Here is a 17392-nt window from a genome sequence, read left to right as displayed (position 1 = left end):
TATGTCCAAAAAAAAGAAACAGGGCTATACCGTAAACATGCACATGCAGGTATGCTTACATTTCAAATAAAATGAAAAAAAAAACACTTACTTTCATGTATTTGCTGAAGCAAATTGGCCAACAGGCGTGGGGATGTGCGCCTCAGATCGGACCACCTTCTTTCCAGTTGGCCGATATTCCTGCGGTAGCCGATCGTATGCAGGCAGCGCCGCACCTCCGTGTAGGCCAGCCGCTTGCGGAGGTTAGTGATGGGGGGCGGCTGGGCTGTGATTCTCCGGTCCATCACATTAGTGAGGACCAGGAGCTCACACCTACAAAAAGCTGAGGCTCTAATGATGGCAATAATTTTTTTACACAAAACAGTTTTAATAAAGGTCCTAGAAAAATTTTGATTGGCTAATGTACTTTGTAAATTAACAGAAAGCATTCTATTGGTTATTGTATGAGTCATGTGACCTACACCCTCACAAATATAATGTGAGTTATGATAGGCTTGAGGCAGTGACATGCGTAAGCTAATTTAAATATTTTTAAAAAAGATGAAAAATCGGGCTAGAAAAAAAACGCAAAACAAGAGTAGCATTCAAACAAACTTTTAATTTTGAACAACCATCCCCTTGGACCAACTGTACGTATTCTGCGGATGCAATGACACACACTAACAATAATAAAGTTTATTAACATTGAAAAAAAAAAAAAGGATTGCAAACATGTGAATAACAGTTAAGCTAATTAATATAGTGATTGCTATTAATCGATTCAAGTATGTTTGCTGAATGAAATAGCAGGCAATCGAAAACTGACAGGGCCACTTCCGGATTTGACTTGTGCGAGCGTTCCCTGCAACCAAAGAGTAGACGGACGGTCGCTATTTCGAACGTTCGCTAGCTAGAGGAGGGGATGGGAGAATATGGGGCGGAAGATTAGCTGCGAGCGAACATACGAGCGAGCGCTTGAATTTACATTTTTTCGCTCATACGGCGGACGAGCGAACGGCCACTTGCGTCTGAATCAGGCCCTCTGTTTTCACTGTGACTCAGGGCGATTCACTACCGATCACAACTGCGATTGCAATAGCGATTACGCACGCTCACTGCGATAATATGCTAATCTATTGCGATCACTATGCCATCACAGCACAACATAAGGACACCCACTTTACCTTACACACTTCTTTAATGTTTAGCAGGACTGCGAAACCATTTGTACAATCGAGTACCATCGCAGCCTCACGCACACTTGCACAAGGTCAGACCTTACTCATAAATTGCTAACGTCATTGTACGCTATGAGGCCTCAAGCTGCGTAAGGTATCGCAGTGGAATAATTTATGCACGCCCCTGCAACAACATTCAAACGCACTGGCACGCCTTTGTTTCGCTGGCCACCCACCCCTGTCACCACCCACAAATGGTGCTTCCTGTCAGTCACTCTGCAATGGGTCTAAGTAGTCACATCGCAGTCTCGATCGCAGTGGCCAGTTAGCGCAGTGCGATGCATACGCATTCACAGTATGCAACAATCAGCTGATTGCACGCACTATCGCAGGTGTGATCAGTAATGAATCAGGCCCTCAGTGATCCACTGCCTTCACTTGAAATGTTACATTCTGAGAGCTAGGGATGGTCATCGACCATCGATGATTCATAATCTAGATGGTTAATGGCCAATGTCAAATGTTTTTGCCATCGATGGGGAGAACCAGATTGTTTCCCTCCATCGATGTTTAAGTATAACCGTATGTTTTTTTTACAAGGTACTGGGACACAGAGCATAGCTCCGCCCCATCAACCGCAAATCCCCGCCCCCAGGTTCTGATTGGCCCACGGGCCAGTTAGTAAAGAAAACAGGGATGACCATCGGTTGGTGAAACTATCGATGGTCATCCATAGAATAGTTTGTAACAATCGATGGCTACTTGCTATTTTGCCATCGATGGTAACCATTTATGGTAACACCACCGATGGCCATCCCTACTGAAAGTCTTGACCATCACAACCATCTTCCTGGCCGCTTGCTATAGCTGTGGGTGGTCACCCACAGCTATACGAGCGGTCAGGAGGCCGCTCTAAAAATTCAGAAGGACGGCCCTGATTCAGAGCGAGTGCTCTGTCAGAGCGTCCGGCTCTGAATCAGGGCCTCTGTGTAGCAGACTTAGGGGGCAAGTTATCTGCTAAAGAGGACAAGAGGAAGTCTTACACATAGCAACCAATCAGATTCTAGCAGGGCTGTAGCTAGGGTGGTGCGGGCGGTGCCACCCAGGGCCGGATTAAGGGAGGGGCGGTCACACAGAGGGGCCCCAGGAGCCCCCACCACTAGAGCACTAGCGTGGTCGATGTGGGGGTGGAGCCAATACAACAAGCCCCGCCCCTATGACCCGCGAATCGTGGGATTTCGGCGCGAGGGGCGGAGCCTAATGAAGGGAACCGCAGCTGTATTAAATGTAAGTGCATGTGTACTGTTTTATTGTTTATATATGTGTTTATGTGTATATAGGTGTATGTATGTGTGTGTTATTGTATATACAGTATGTGTTTGTATACTGTGTGTGTATATATATGTGTGTGTATGTGTTATTGTGCATACAGTATGTGTTTGTGTGAGCATAACGGTGGGTTTCGTTCTAATCGAAATGAAACAGTACACACATGTGACCGATATGAGTGAGTACAAATGAACACACTTTATTTACAAGTAACAAACAAACAATAAACAAACAACATACAAAGTATACTGTATACTCAACTTTTGTCTATGTATTCCGATGACACCGGTAAACCATCATCCTCAGCATAAGATGTACTTCATCTTATCTTCTTCTCTTCTGGGGAGCCCTCGTTTCACAACGCCCAGATAATATATATAATATACATTGGCAGCATCCTACTGCAGTCTCAGATCTACCACGAGCTAAAGGGTCCTTTGTGTACCTCTGGTTTATATACCTTAGTATGGGGTGTTGGCTTGCCGGATATTAAGCCCATATTAAATACATACAGTGCTAGGTATCAAGCACTCATTGGTCCAGCATAGCATTGACCAAACTTATCTCTCTTGCACATGCTCTGTAAGCACTAAGATATTACCAGACGAAAAAATACAGTAATGACGTATCCTAGTATGTATGGAGATGAATTGTTTCAAAGCTCCTTTGTATAGAGTCTGGACATCACTGTTAATTACCCATAATGCTTAGCATCTCTACACATCTTTACAGTGGAATGTGGCTAACTGATAAGAACATAGAAGCTATGAATGGCTCATTATACTTCTAGTTGCAATAGAAATGACAGGTAGGAGCTAGGCCTCAATATTTATGTCTTATTTGACCCCAAAAGGTCATTTGACCATTCTATGGAAAAACAGCAACTGTATTAAGACAATCTCATTTCAAACCTCAAGAGGCCTAGCAAGGGGTATATGTTTTTGTAACTTATATGCCTATGTAGAAATTAACTATATAATCCACTGATTACAGTGTGTGTATACTGTGTATGTGTTTGTGTATATATGTGTGTTATTTAATATACAGTATGTGTGTATATATATATGTGTGTGTATGTTATTGTATATACAGTATGTGTTAGTGTGTGTATACTGTGTATGTGTTAGTGTGTATGTATGTGTTAATGTGTATATATGTGCTAGTGTGTATATACTGTGTATGAATATGTGTTAGTGTGTATGAGTTTATGTGTGTGTATACTGTATATGTGTGTGTTAGTTATATAAAATATATGTTTGCTACATATATATTATAGGTGTGTGCATGTTTAATGTGTGGTGGGGGAGGGGGGTAGGCTCCATGTGGCTTGGTGGGGGCCCCCACAACTTAGTTGCCCCAGGGCCCCCACAAGCCTTAATCTGGCCCTGGTGCCACTGCACAGAGCACAACTGCCCTGAGGGTGGAACACCGGGCGTGCACCTAATTTCTCTCTAGTCTATCTGTTGGAGCTGAACAGCCGCTGCTTAAAGCGCGATGCACACCTGCGGCGCCCAGCAGGTCAGTTAACAGCTGCAGCCTCCGGCTCCCGCCACTACATGTGACAGAGTGTGACTCACTCAGTCTAAGTCTAAGGCAAGTACAACAAGCCCTGCATCTATTGGAATGGGAGAGACGTCATTATGTCATGATGACGTCTCCCTGCCCAAGGCTCCCACATTTACGTGGGTGAAGTCTCTCTGTGGAGGAGCTGCTGCTGTTGGGTGGGTCAGACAGGGAGCGGCGTGCTGTGTCTGCGATGTGTGGACGCCAGGACACTGGACAGTGAGAGAACCTGCCAGGTGAGGTCCGGTCCACTATGTTGTTAACACTGTTACAGAGAATGGTGTATGGTGGGGAGGCGCAGTTGTATAATATGTAAGGGAGGAGAGTGGAAGTTGTACTGTGTGGCATAATATGTAAGGGAGGAGGGTGGTCGTTGTACTGTGTGGTATAATGTGTAAGGGAAGAGGGGGAAGTTGTACTGTGTGGCATAATATGTAAGGGAGGAGGGGGGAGCATGGTTGCCGACTTTCTGGCTGCCCCTTCCAGGAGGGAGCATCCAGATCGGCATGTCAGGAGGGCGTGGCTGACCAGGTTGATGTCATTTGTGGATGGGGCGGAGCCAAGCGATCGCGTCATTTTGGTCCCGTCCCCGCTACACAATGCCGTTATTACAGGCATTGTGAAGCAGTGGGCGGGGCAAAAATGACACGATTCATCGTGAATCGCGGCACCGGCCTCCCCCCAATGCGGGGGTTTCTGAGGTAATCGCGAGGGGGCGGAAGGGTCGGAGGCCGCCGGGAGGCTTGCCTGTTTTTCCGGGGGGCCAGGAGCAGCACCTGATTTTTGGGAGGCTCCCGGCTGAATCGGGAGGGTATGTAAGTATGGGGGAGATTTACTGTGTGGCATAATGTGTAAAGGAGGAGGGGAAGAGTTGTACTGTGTGGCATAATGTGTAAGGGGCATTATTACAATTTAGCGTAATGTGTATAAGAGACACTACAACAGGTATGTAGTGTAATGTAAATAAGGGGCACTACTATGTGGCGTAATGTGAGTAGGGGGTACTATAGTGTGGCCACGTCCTTTTCCAATAAGACCATGCCCTTTTTTTTGGCCCTTGCGCCTGCTTGTGATGGGAAGGGGGGGCGCCAAAGCTCTTTCTGGCACAGGGCACCAAAATGTCTAGCTACGGCTCTGTACTAGAACATTAAAATTACAGGATCTAATTGGTTGCTATAAGCCACACCTCCACTTGCAATCTTTGAAAGTTTGACAAATCTCCCCCCTGTATCTAGCAGCCAGAAAGTGTGTTTGTGTCTGTTCTGTGCACTGTGACATCATCCCCCCTTCCTCTCTACCCTCTGCCATCACATGGCATACTGATAGCTGTAACTCTTCATCAGTCATTGTTTGCTATGCAGAGCAGCGGTATGTGCGCTCCCCAACTTCCCCCCACCGCTGGACACTGCGGCCCGCGAGTGGGACAGCGGGACTGTCCCACTGAATCCAGGACAGTTGGGAAGTATGCTATGAGGGCCTGATTCAGGGCCGGTCTTTTTTTTTTTTTTAGAACGGCTTCCTGGCCGCTCGCATAGCTGTGGGTGACCACCCACAGCTATAGCAAGTGGCCAGGAAGACGGTCGCGATGGTCAAGACCATCGCGACCATCGGGCTTGAGACGAGACCCTTGTGGTAGGGTCTCGTTGCCGCAAGCCCCAGAGAGATTTCGGCTCTAACAGAGCCGAAATCTCTCCCACTGACATCACTCGTGATGTCAGCGGGGCCGCCAACAAACGGAGGCGTTCACATGGGAACGCCTCCGTTTGGGCAGCCACTCCCCCGGCCCGCCCACCAAAGGGGGCGTGCTGTCACTTAACATTGACAGCACGCCCCCTTTGTTGCGAAACCCGGAGCAACGGAGTGCCCGTCGCTATCCGGGTCTCGCGCATGCGCACGATGGAGCCGGCTCCGTCGTGCGCATGCACACTGGGCCACCATCGACCCGGTTGCGAGTGCACAGCGCTCGCGACCGGGTCTGAATCAGGTCCTGAGTGCGGTGTGGTGGAAAATTGGTAGCTTTCATTAAAAAATGCATAATATGTAGCCAGGGGCGTCTCTCCCATAATGCAGAGCGGGCAGGCCCGAGAGGACGGACGGAGGAGCGGATGGGGGCGGCGGGAGCGGGGATTCAGGTAAGTGTTTTTTTTTATTACGTGTGTCTACTGGTGGCACTACAAGGGGGAGACCACTACTGGGGGCCCTACAAGAGGGGGGTATCACTACTAGGGGCACTTCAAGGGGGGGGAGCACTACTGGGGACTACTACTGGGGGCACTGCAAGGGGGGGACTACTACTAGGGGCACTACAAGGGGGGGACTACTACTAGGGGCACTAAAAGGGGAAGGGACTACTACTAGGGGCACTACAAGGGGAGGGGACTACTACTAGGGGCACTGCATAGGGGGAGGGGACTACCACTGGGGGCACTGCATCGGGGGTCCACTACTGTGGGTTCTATAAAAAGGGCAGTACTGGGGGTACTGCATAGGTGGAAGACTACAACTGGGGCCACTATTTAATGGGCACTGCATAAGGGTTACCACTATTGGGAGCACTGCATGGGGGGGGCACAGCATAGGGGGTACCACTACTGGGGGCACTGTATAAGGGGCAGTGCATAGGGGGGATCACTACTGGAGGCCTGCATAAGGGGTACTCTCCTGGGGCACAGGGGGCACTGCATTTGGGCACCACTACAGGGGTCTGCCCCATATCTTTATTTTGACTTTGCACTAATCCCATATGGACCCGCCTCCTCCCAGGAACACTTGAGGGGGGGGGGCGCCGTAGCACGCACATGCTCCAGGCACCATAGCTACACGCTACTCCTCTGTGTGTAGCACAGATTACTGGTCCCAAAAAATATATATATATTTCCTCTATTTAAAAAGAGGTAAACATTTATTTTTATTTTTTTTGCACAATCAGATGCATACTTTAGAAACTATGGGGGAGAAATATTTTTCTCTCCCATGTCTTTGCAGTGTAATTTAACTCCAGTTTATTACATGTTGGCACGCTGCCTTCATGGCCTCAACACAGGACACACACCACAGACAGGACTGGGAGCAGGTAGATATGCACACATGAATTGCTAACAGATATCGCGAAGCAGGGATGGCAATCGACCATCGATAATTCAAAAAACATCGTTAATCACCGATGTGCCGATGGACACTCCACCGATGGCCATTCCAATCCTATCGCGAAGGGAGTCAGGACCCATACATGTAGCCTCCATAAGGGTGCCTGTTGCGCATGCGCCTTGCGCATGGCCGGGAAATCTCGCGTCCTCGCGTGGAGAACAGCTGGTGTGCCGGGTGATCTCGCGTCACTGGGCGGTATTCCCTGGGCGCATGCGCGGTGAACACGGTGAGTTTTTTTGCCTCTAATGAGTGGAGCCGGTGATTAGAAACGCCAGTGCCGGCGGCCGGGGAGTGCTGTCATTGTGTCTATGTGTGAGTGACCACTCAGGATGGGAACAAGGCCACACACACTCCTCACTGTCTCCGGCGTGCCGGTTATGCGCACCTGCAGTCAGTGCCGCCCCGTGCTCTGCACGCACCGGGTCTCGTATAAAGTAGTCAGGACTCCGGAGTGACCCAGTTGTGTATAGTTCATTTCTGTCCCTCCACATACCGTTACATACTCCCACAATGTCCCAGTGTTAGATGAGTGTGTATGGGAACGCTTATTTATTGGCTGTCTAAATACTACATGTATAATTGCATCCAGTTTTTATACTTGGCGGCACTTCAACTTTATTTTATGGCCGTTGCTATTGCTACAGGAAATTGCAGAGGAGTGCGGCTCCTGATACATGGAAATGCCCTTGTTTTCTTTTCCTAACAATGTTTCTCTGACTTTTTGAACAGCAGTGATCACATTTTATAGTACACACTGCTCTACCATTAACACATTTGTATAAGAAGTGTTCCTATGTTAAAGTTAGAACTGATTCTGGGTGCTAGTTATATAATGGGCTGATGTGTATGTGGGTTAAGTAGCCTCTAATGAACAAATATCTGATGGTAAAATACTTCTGCTAATAGTTGACAATGGAAGTAGTGCACATAGTGGTGGGGATTATTATTTTTTGAACACACATAGGCCGCGATTCAATGCGATGTTAAATAGCCCGGGAGGGAGCTCCGGAAACTATTCAATTCAACGCGATGTTTGGTCCAACTAGAGGATTTCTCAGGGGATGCGAGGAAAAATCCGACAAAAGTGCCAGCTGTGCAACTGTTTGCTGGCTTGGCACGCTGCTAACAGCCTCGCGTTTGGCACTTTAGTCTGAGAATGCCGGTTCTCGCCACTAAACACTCAGGTTAAGTTGCGAGAACTGGCATTCTCCGACTTTACAGTGCGCTGAATTGAATGGCTCCGTGAGCTCCCTCCCGATGCTATTCAATATCGCATTGAATGAAATCGCGGCCCTAGAGAAGGTGTATTGTTTATTAACATTTATGTATATAGCCCTAGCCTACCTGCAGTAGTTTGTAGTTTGAAACAAATACAACAATAAAACAAGACTGGATATTAACACACAAAGGAAACTATTCAGTTGGCAGCTATTAGCACCTTTCAATATCACAGGATTTTTCGTCAAAGCCCTTAATGTGAGAACACACTAGACGATTTTATAAAATGATATGCTCGATTCCGAAGCATCGGAACTTTATATCGTTCAAAATCGATATAAACTTTATATCGTTCAAAATCGTCTAGTGTGTATGCTCTATGTTGTACAGTGGGCCTAATTCAGACGCGCTCGCAAGCGGGTCAATGTTGCCCAAGTGCGTATGCGCACGACGGAGGCGGCTCCATCGTGTGCATGCGCGAGACCCGAATAACGACAGCCAAGCCATGGGTCTCGCACCAAAGGGGGCGTGCTGTTGATGGTGATTGACAGCACGCCCCCTTTGGTGGGCGTGGCTGCCCAGACGGAGGTGTTCCCATGTGTGATGTCAGTGGGAGTGCTTTTGGCTCTGATAGAGCCAAAAGCACTCCAGGGCTTGCGGCAGCGAGACCCTACCGCAAGGGTCTCGTCGCAAGCCCGATGGTCGCGATGGTCTTGACCATCGCGACCATCATTTTAGCTGCTCGCTATAGCTGTGGGTGGTCACCCACAGCTATGCGAGTGGCCAGGGGGCCGCTCCAAAAAGGAGCAGGGACCGCCCTGATTCAGAGCGAGCGCTCTGTCAGAGCATCCGGCTCTGAATCAGGGCCAGTGTGCCCTCCTGTGGGGTCGTCAGCCGCTTCGTCAGGTCAGCTCTACATGCAGGCTAGCCTGACGATACGACTGACGACCCCAGGGGGCAGGTGCCGACATGTCTGGCATCAGATCGTCTAGTGTGTGACGGACGCCCGATATGCCGGTCCGTTGGCGGGGGGGAAGCTGGTCGCATTGCTGGGGTACCCACATTGTTTAGTGTGTACCCAGCTGTAGAGGTTGCAGGAAAAGCTGTGATGATGTGCGCAGCTGCACATCTCCACTAATTGAATTGACCCTAAAGAGGTATAAAGGCTCTACTTATAAACTTGCAGTCTGTAAAAATAGAAGTTTGATAGGTGAGGTTAATTGCCACATATTGCAAATTAGTCCTTTGATAATGTGTGAATGAGAGGCACAGATCTTGGGTATAGTGGTGTGATTGAGGTGGCAAATCTTATGAGGCAAGGAAAGATAATGGGGTGAAAGTCTGATTAGGGGAAGAAGGAAAGATAATGAAATCATGAGTTATAGTATTTGCAGTATCTTGTGTGAGATGCGTGTGTACTGGAAAAGTTTAAATGTATGTAACCTGATTTGCATACAGATGCTTAGTTTCATGTTGTCCAAAGGTACTGTATATCAGGTAAGAAGTTGTGTTAACTAGTGTAAATATTAGCTCAGTTTTTGAAAGATTGAGTTTTAGGTGTTTACAAGACATCTAAGGTGAAATGGTAGACAGTCAACAATGCGGGCCAACACAGATTGTGGGTTATTTTAAGAGGATGAATTTGGGTATCATCCACATAGAGTTAATACTGAAATACACAGGATCATCTTCATTTTCCAATAGACATAGGGGGAAATTAAATTACATGCTGCTGTATGCTGGGCTGCAGTGGAACCAGGGAGACTGCTGCCGCTGAGCAGCAGAAGCAGTATCCTCTCTGCCTGTGCAGGGTTCGGGGAGCGATCACACTATTCGCTCTCCCTGATGTCGTTCACAGACATATCGCTGGTACACATCTGCCGACGCGCCCCCACAATATAATGGCCATTCAATTGAACGGCCTATATGTTGGCTAGTGTGTACCCAGCATACGTCTGGACACTGGATATTATTTTATTGCTATATAAATCACTATCAAGCTAGATAACTAAGAATTGAGCCATACAGAGTGACTGCCACGCTTATGGAAACTTTATGTTTATGTAATTAGGAACATGCTAATAAAATAGCTACTTTAGTGACATTGTTATGAGTGGAGATTCATTTCAATTATAGATACTGAGTTAAAGATAGTTGCATATACTGTTATTTTTGTATGTGAATACATTTTTTTAAACATTAGTGCAGATAATTTGTTCATTAGTACATTATTTTTGTTGATCATTTGTGGGGTTGATATGGAGTTGGTTATGAGCATCTTCCTTTGATTAAAATATGCATTTTCGTACTGCTCAAGTGCAGAAATCAGTCTTAAGCTGGGTACACACTTAACAGATATATCTGCAAATCTAGTGATCTGCAGAGGAATCGGTATGTAATTCCGGCTGTCGGGATGCCTCCTGTCAAAATACAGACAGCTGCATCCATATAGTTGGTATCCCAACAGGGGTTGCGTAATTATACTTACCCTCTCCCCTTTTCCCTCTAACCCTAACCCGCCCTTCTTGTAGTCTAACCTAACCCCACCCCGCACCGTAACAATCCCTGTTAGTGCCTAAATCTAAGTTTCCCCCCCTTCGTGCCTAAATCTAACCCTAACCCCCCCTCCAGTGGTGCCTTACCCTAACCTCCGTCTCAAAAAAAACCTAACCCCGTTATGCTACGCTGCCCAAACCTAACACTCCCCCCCTCGCAGCTAACACTAAGGGCACCCCGAACTTACCTAGTTTGGGCTGGCATCCTTTTGTGTCCCGACGTCGGGATTAAAATAGGCGTCGGTATTTCAACGCCCATCTTAAGTCCCTTGTCGGGCTTCCCCTGTCGTCGCCGGTCTCATAACTACATCCCATCTGCAGATCAAGGTTGTTCATACACACTGAACAAACATCATCTGTCTTCTGGCCGGGGGGCCGTGTCACGCCCTCCTCCCCGTGGCCTCTGCAGCTAGTGTACGGGCGGTCTGCAGATATATTGGGCATCGGTTGTGCAGCAGAGCCGACGTGATATGTCTGTGAACGACTTTCAGACATATCTGGAACACACTGGCCGACGGGCACCCGATATATTGGCCGACCAATTGATCTGCCAATATATCTGCCAGTGTGTACCCAGCATTGCTTTGTTTTATTATTGTTTTCTTCAGGATCCCTGGGGTCCACAGCCATTACGTTGTGGTATATGGATGTATCCAGGCACCAAACAGTTAATCCAAGCTCTCGGCTCCCAGGATGCACCAGGTCCTCCCCTATATACCCCGCCCCTGGTAACAGGCCGACAGTTGTTCTGTTTGGTGTGAGAAGGCACCACACTAGCCGTGGGACTGCTGGAGCAGTCCCAAAGACAAGTTTTGTTTTTGTTTTTCCTCCGGGCTGGGAGCTAAGCGTGTGATGAGAGATGCACGTGTCACCTGCTCCATCTACCTCCTGCCGGTGTCGCAACGCTGGTATAAAACTGGTACTTTCGGCAGGGACTCAGGCTCTGGACCGCGACCGAGTACAGGGGATGCAGGTGAGTGTGGTTGCTGCGGCCGCTGAGAGCTCAAGCACGTGCGGTCCGTTACCCGGCGTGGAGACTGGCCGGGGGACTGCTGTAGTGGGGTGCCAGCGCCGTCTGCCTGCCTTCACTGGACCACCGGGACGTGATGTTTCTGACAGCCGGGAAATGGTGGCGGCCATGTCAGTGAGCTGGGTAGATCCACAAAGCATAGGGGAGGTTTTGCCTCCCCGGCGGCCCCTCCTTCAACCTAAACTACGGCCCTCACGAAGGTTTCCCGCGTTTTGGTTGCTCCTCCCAGCCTTTATCAGTCTGCCACAGTTCACTCCTGGTGCTCTCCGTGGCTGGTTAACTCAGGAGGTGTTGGGTCAGTCTCCCTGTATGCCTTTCTCTCTGGGGATGGGTCATACAGAGCTCCATTTGCTACTAAGCTTCGGGCTGTTCATAGTTCATTGGGAGCCTACATTGCATAAGCTCCGCTAAATTATATATGCATTATTTGTGTTTTTGAAAAATTGTGTGTGTGTTACAAGACGCTAACCTATCACTGCTGTTTCCCTTTATAGCCCTCTGCTACAGGTATGTGAGGTTGGGAGGGGCTTTTTCACATGTATACTGGGTTTTGTACATAAGAAATCATTATGTCAAAGGAATCTGAAAGACAGGTGCCAGAGGTCCCCCTGTTGATATCTTGTATGGCCTGTAAGCGGGTTTATCCCCTCAGGATTTTATACAAAATGAAGAGTCTCCACAGCAATCAAATTTGCCGGCTTCTGGGTAAGAGCCTCCTTGGGCTTCTTTTTCCCAGATCATGGCACAGGTGGCGGAACGGTAGGCGGTTCCAGTGGCCCCAGCGATGAGATATCCTCAGCCACTGCATCCAGCCATATTTTTGTTCCATGTTACTAGAAAGATCACGGCTTTATACCCTTTTCCTTCGGAACAGTGTTCTAGGTGGGAGGTCCCACCGTCGGTGGACACATGTGGCACATTTGGTCAAGAGTTCCATACTACCATTTCCATCTGCTTGTTCCCTTAAAAACTCCACAGATAAGAGACTGGATAGTTGTCTGAAGACAGTTTTTTTTCAATCTCGGTGGCAGCCACCCGCCCAGCTATGGCTACGGCTTGGGTTGCCAAAGCCATCGAAGAATGGATGAAATCTTTAGCGGAATCTCTGCCAGTATTATCTAAGGAACAACTGGAGATTGTTGCTTATGTCAGGGAGGCTTCGTCCTATTTGGGGGAAGCAGCATTGGATGCGGGGATACTATCTGCCAGAGCATCAGCTGCCTCTGTGGTGGCGTGTAGAGCCTTGTGGTTGAGGGATTGGAAGGCTTTAGAGTCCCGTCCAATCCCTTCCATTTGCAGGGGGCATCCTTTTTGGCACGGAATTGGACAAAATTCTGGCTTCCTTGGCAGCCTCTAAAGCAGCGGGGCTACCCTCAGCATCGATTCCCAGACAGAACTTCTTCCTTTCGGCCACAGGGGAAGGTCTGAGGTCAACCCTCTGCTAGAGCAAGCTTTAGCAGAAAATCACTACAAAAAAAACCCTGGCAGAATAAACGCCCGGGTTCCAGGTCCCACGATAATCCTGTGGCCTGATGGGGCGGGTCTCCCCCCTGGGGGACCCCAGGATAGGAGGCCGACTTCCGTATTCAGACACTTGGCATTTCACAACAACAGATTAACAGGATGTTCAGTCCCTGTTAAGGGCAGAGGTGATCATCTGGGTAGCAAGGGATCAGGTGCGGAAAGGGTTTTATTCCAACCTGTTCCTGGTTCAGAAACCAAATGGGTCCTTCTGACCTATTTTAAACCTGAAGGAACTCAACAGGTTTATTCGGGTACCCAAGTTTCACATGGAAACACTGCGTTCAATCGTATTGGCCATGGAACCAGGGGATTTTATGGTATCCTTGGATATCCAGGATGCCTGTCTGCATATTCCAATTGAGTCATCCCACCAGCAGTTTTCTTCGATTTGCAGTGGGGCAGGAGCACTTCCAGTTTCAAGCTTTTGCCGTTTGGTGAACACTCGGGGAGCTGTGGACAAACCAAAGTGATGGCAGTGATAATGGCACATCTCAGGCGCCAGGGCGTCAGAATTCTCCGCAGGGGCTGTTGTGTCATCTCAAATTGACAATCTCCTGTCTACACAGGCACGTTTGGGTTATAAACTGGAAGAAATCATTCCTCCAGCCAGTGCAACAGTTGGTGCATTTAGGAGCGAGTCTGGACTCCGTGAGGCAGAAATTGTATTTACCGGAGGATAAGATTGCGGACCTGCAGGGGCGAATACGCAATCTGCTTCACAACAGACGAGTCTCGGTATACTCAGCAATGCGAGTGCTGGGGTCGATGGTGTCCTTCAGCATGGTGCAATATACTCATTTTCACTCCCGTCCGTTACAGCAGTGGATCCTCTCCCTCTGTAACGGAGAGTATAAATCGATAAGGTCTTAAAGGATCCAGCTGTCTCCAGAGGTGCGGTTTTCCCTGTCCTGGTGGTTGCGGACAGGCCATCTCAACCAGGGTCGCACTATTTGGATATCGGAATGGGCTCTCCTCTCCACCGATGCCAGTCTTCGGGGCTGGGGAGCGGTGACTGGTCAGCACGTCTTCCAAGAGAAATGGACAGAGGCAGAGAGTCATCTGTCCATAAATGTCCTGGAACTAAGAGCAGTTTCCGGGGCATTAGTACAGGCCCAGAGGTTATTGCACGGCAGACCTGTGCAAGTGCAATCCGACAATGTCACCACGGTGGCCTATCTAAATCGTCAGGGAGGCATTTGGAGCCGGGAAGCCATGGCAGAAGTGTCAAGGATCCTGGTCTGGGCAGAGCGTTACCTTCTTGTGATAGCAACCGTGTTCCCTAAATTGGGAAGCGGACCTCCTGAATTGGCAGGATATAAACGCCGGAGAGTGGGCTCTCCATCCACAGGTATTCTAGAGCCTGGTAGACAGATGGGGTCTTCCAGAAATAGACCTCGTGGCTTCAAAATACAACCACAAGGTGCCAGGTACGGGTCCAGAACCAGGAATCCGTTAGCCGAGTTCACGGATGCCCTGACAGTAAGGTGGAAGTTTGGGCTGGCATATCTCTTTCTGCAAACAAACAAAAATGGCAGCTGCTCAATCAACCTAGCAGTACTAATCAGGTGCATGAAAGGGAGGGGTCACACTAAGTAGAAAAAGAAGGAGGATTTAACCCCCTATTGTACCTCAGCACACTGAATAATACCTGCAACAATATATGAAGACTATATGGTCATAGAAATTCAGAGATATTAGTTGCATGCATTTGCAAATACATGGGAGGCTGCTGGGCCACGTCATGGCTTCTCTGTTACCAGCAGTCCCTAACACTAAGGGGTTCACGTCGGGGCGCAGTGCACCCCAAAAAACGTCCAGCCCAGAACCCCCCCAGGCCATCACACGGAAATGGAAAAAGAGTGACAGTGCAGTATAAAGTATAGCTGTGTGTGAGTAATCATTAAGTGTGGAATGAGAGGTTAAAATATATGTGAAAAAATACATGAATAATAAACAAACATAAAAGGTGATGTGAAAAGCAACTATGTGTATTAAGTGGTGATGCCCTGAGGAGGCCCAGCCAGACCAGTCCCGGGGGCCCTACGCCCAAACACTCACCCCAAATGTAAAATATACCAATTATAAGGCCTCATGATAAAGGCACATATATAATTTTGGCAAATGTAAGGCCTCGTGATAAAGGCACATACATAAATGCATCCAAATTGAGAGCCAGCTTACCTGGGAGTCACCCCTGGGAACTCCAACTAGCACTACTAGAACCAGCATGCCCTACTAATGCTGGCTCCTTCATGCAACTCATAACAAACAAACAAAAATGGCAGCTGCTCAATCAATCTAGCAGCACTAATCAGGTGCATGAAAGGGAGGGGTCACACTAAGTAGAAAAAGAAGGAGGATTTAACCCCCTATTGTACCTCAGCACACTGAATAATACCTGCAACAATATATGAAGACTATATGGTCATAGAAATTCAGAGATATTAGTTGCATGCATTTGCAAATACATGGGAGGCTGCTGGGCCACGTCACGGCTTCTCTGTTACCAGCAGTCCCTAACACTAAGGGGTTCACGTCGGGGCGCAGTGCACCCCAAAAAACGTCCAGCCCAGAACCCCCCCAGGGCATCACACGGAAATGGAAAAAGAGTGACAGTGCAGTATAAAGTATAGCTGTGTGTGAGTAATCATTAAGTGTGGAATGAGAGGTTAAAATATATGTGAAAAAATACATGAATAATAAACAAACATAAAAGGTGATGTGAAAAGCAACTATGTGTATTAAGTGGTGATGCCCTGAGGAGGCCCAGCCAGACCAGTCCCGGGGGCCCTACGCCCAAACACTCACCCCAAATGTAAAATATACCAATTATAAGGCCTCATGATAAAGGCACATATATAATTTTGGCAAATGTAAGGCCTCATGATAAAGGCACATACATAAATGCATCCAAATTGAGAGCCAGCTTACCTGGGAGTCACCCCTGGGAACTCCAACTAGCACTACTAGAACCAGCATGCCCTACTAGAAATTCAGAGATATTAGTTGCATGCATTTATACTGGTGTTATTGGGTAATTCTTTGTATCTCTGGGTGTTTCCCTCTTTGGTGAGAGATTGGTCTAGAGAACATGTGTCCTTCCTTCCTTATCTGTTTGCCTTCTCTTGGTGGGCTTTATTACAAACTGACGGCCGGTTACCATGGGCGGGGTATATGGGGGAGGACCTGTTGTATCCTGGGAGCTGGGAGCTTGAATTAACTGTTTGGTGCCTGGATACATCCATATACCCCAACGTAATGGCTGTGGATCCCATGGACCTCGAAGAAAAAGAGTTAACAAAGGTATGTCATACCATAACTCTTATTTTATTTCACATCACCTTATGCAATGTAATCTTTCACCCAAATGTAACATGCTTTTTTCTTTTATTGTTTTCCTCTGGGTTGGCTGGTTTAAACCAAATGGTCATTAGTTGAACCAATACAATAAATTCACACACAGAACAGATACATGAGGGTGAACCAGATCAGAGAGGTATTAAATCTGCTTAGCATCAACTAAGACTTTACAAACTCTTTCCCTAACAATCCTATAGGACAGGAGAAAACCGTAACTAACATTCTCAATCTTAAAGGATAACTCCAACAAAAACCTCATGTTTTAATATCCTTCAAGTTTATTTCAATTCAAAACCTTCAGTCCTACTGACATGAGATAAGGGAAGAAAGACTTAATGCCTAATTCAGCACGGATTGCATATTTGATCGCAGCTGCGTAATCACGTAAGGCTGCTGCAAAAATATGCTAATGTCTACCACCGCTCAGCATCATAGAGACGCCCACTACTGCTTTATTACATCCTTAATACCTCGCAGTCCTGCATATACATAGGTAACTTCGAAACACA

The 17392-nt window shown here is 47.8% G+C and overlaps 1 protein-coding gene across 3 annotated transcripts in view; it reads left to right on the top strand.

Moving 5' to 3' along the window:
- The first annotated feature begins 7337 nt into the window (after nucleotides 1-7337).
- Nucleotides 7338-17392, top strand: part of PDSS2 (decaprenyl diphosphate synthase subunit 2) — a 301529-nt gene continuing 291474 nt past the window's right edge. The window contains exon 1 of one of the 3 annotated variants that reach the window (XM_088460402.1): nucleotides 7338-7422. The gene's annotated coding sequence lies outside the window, so the exon portion shown is untranslated. The other 2 variants (XM_088460404.1, XM_088460403.1) reach the window with 2 other exon arrangements.

The sequence above is a fragment of the Taudactylus pleione genome, unplaced genomic scaffold (genome assembly GCF_031769625.1).
Source record: "Taudactylus pleione unplaced genomic scaffold, aTauple2 ptg000046l, whole genome shotgun sequence".
Classification (NCBI taxonomy): domain Eukaryota; kingdom Metazoa; phylum Chordata; class Amphibia; order Anura; family Myobatrachidae; genus Taudactylus; species Taudactylus pleione.
This window is presented reverse-complemented; position numbering and strand designations above follow the sequence as displayed.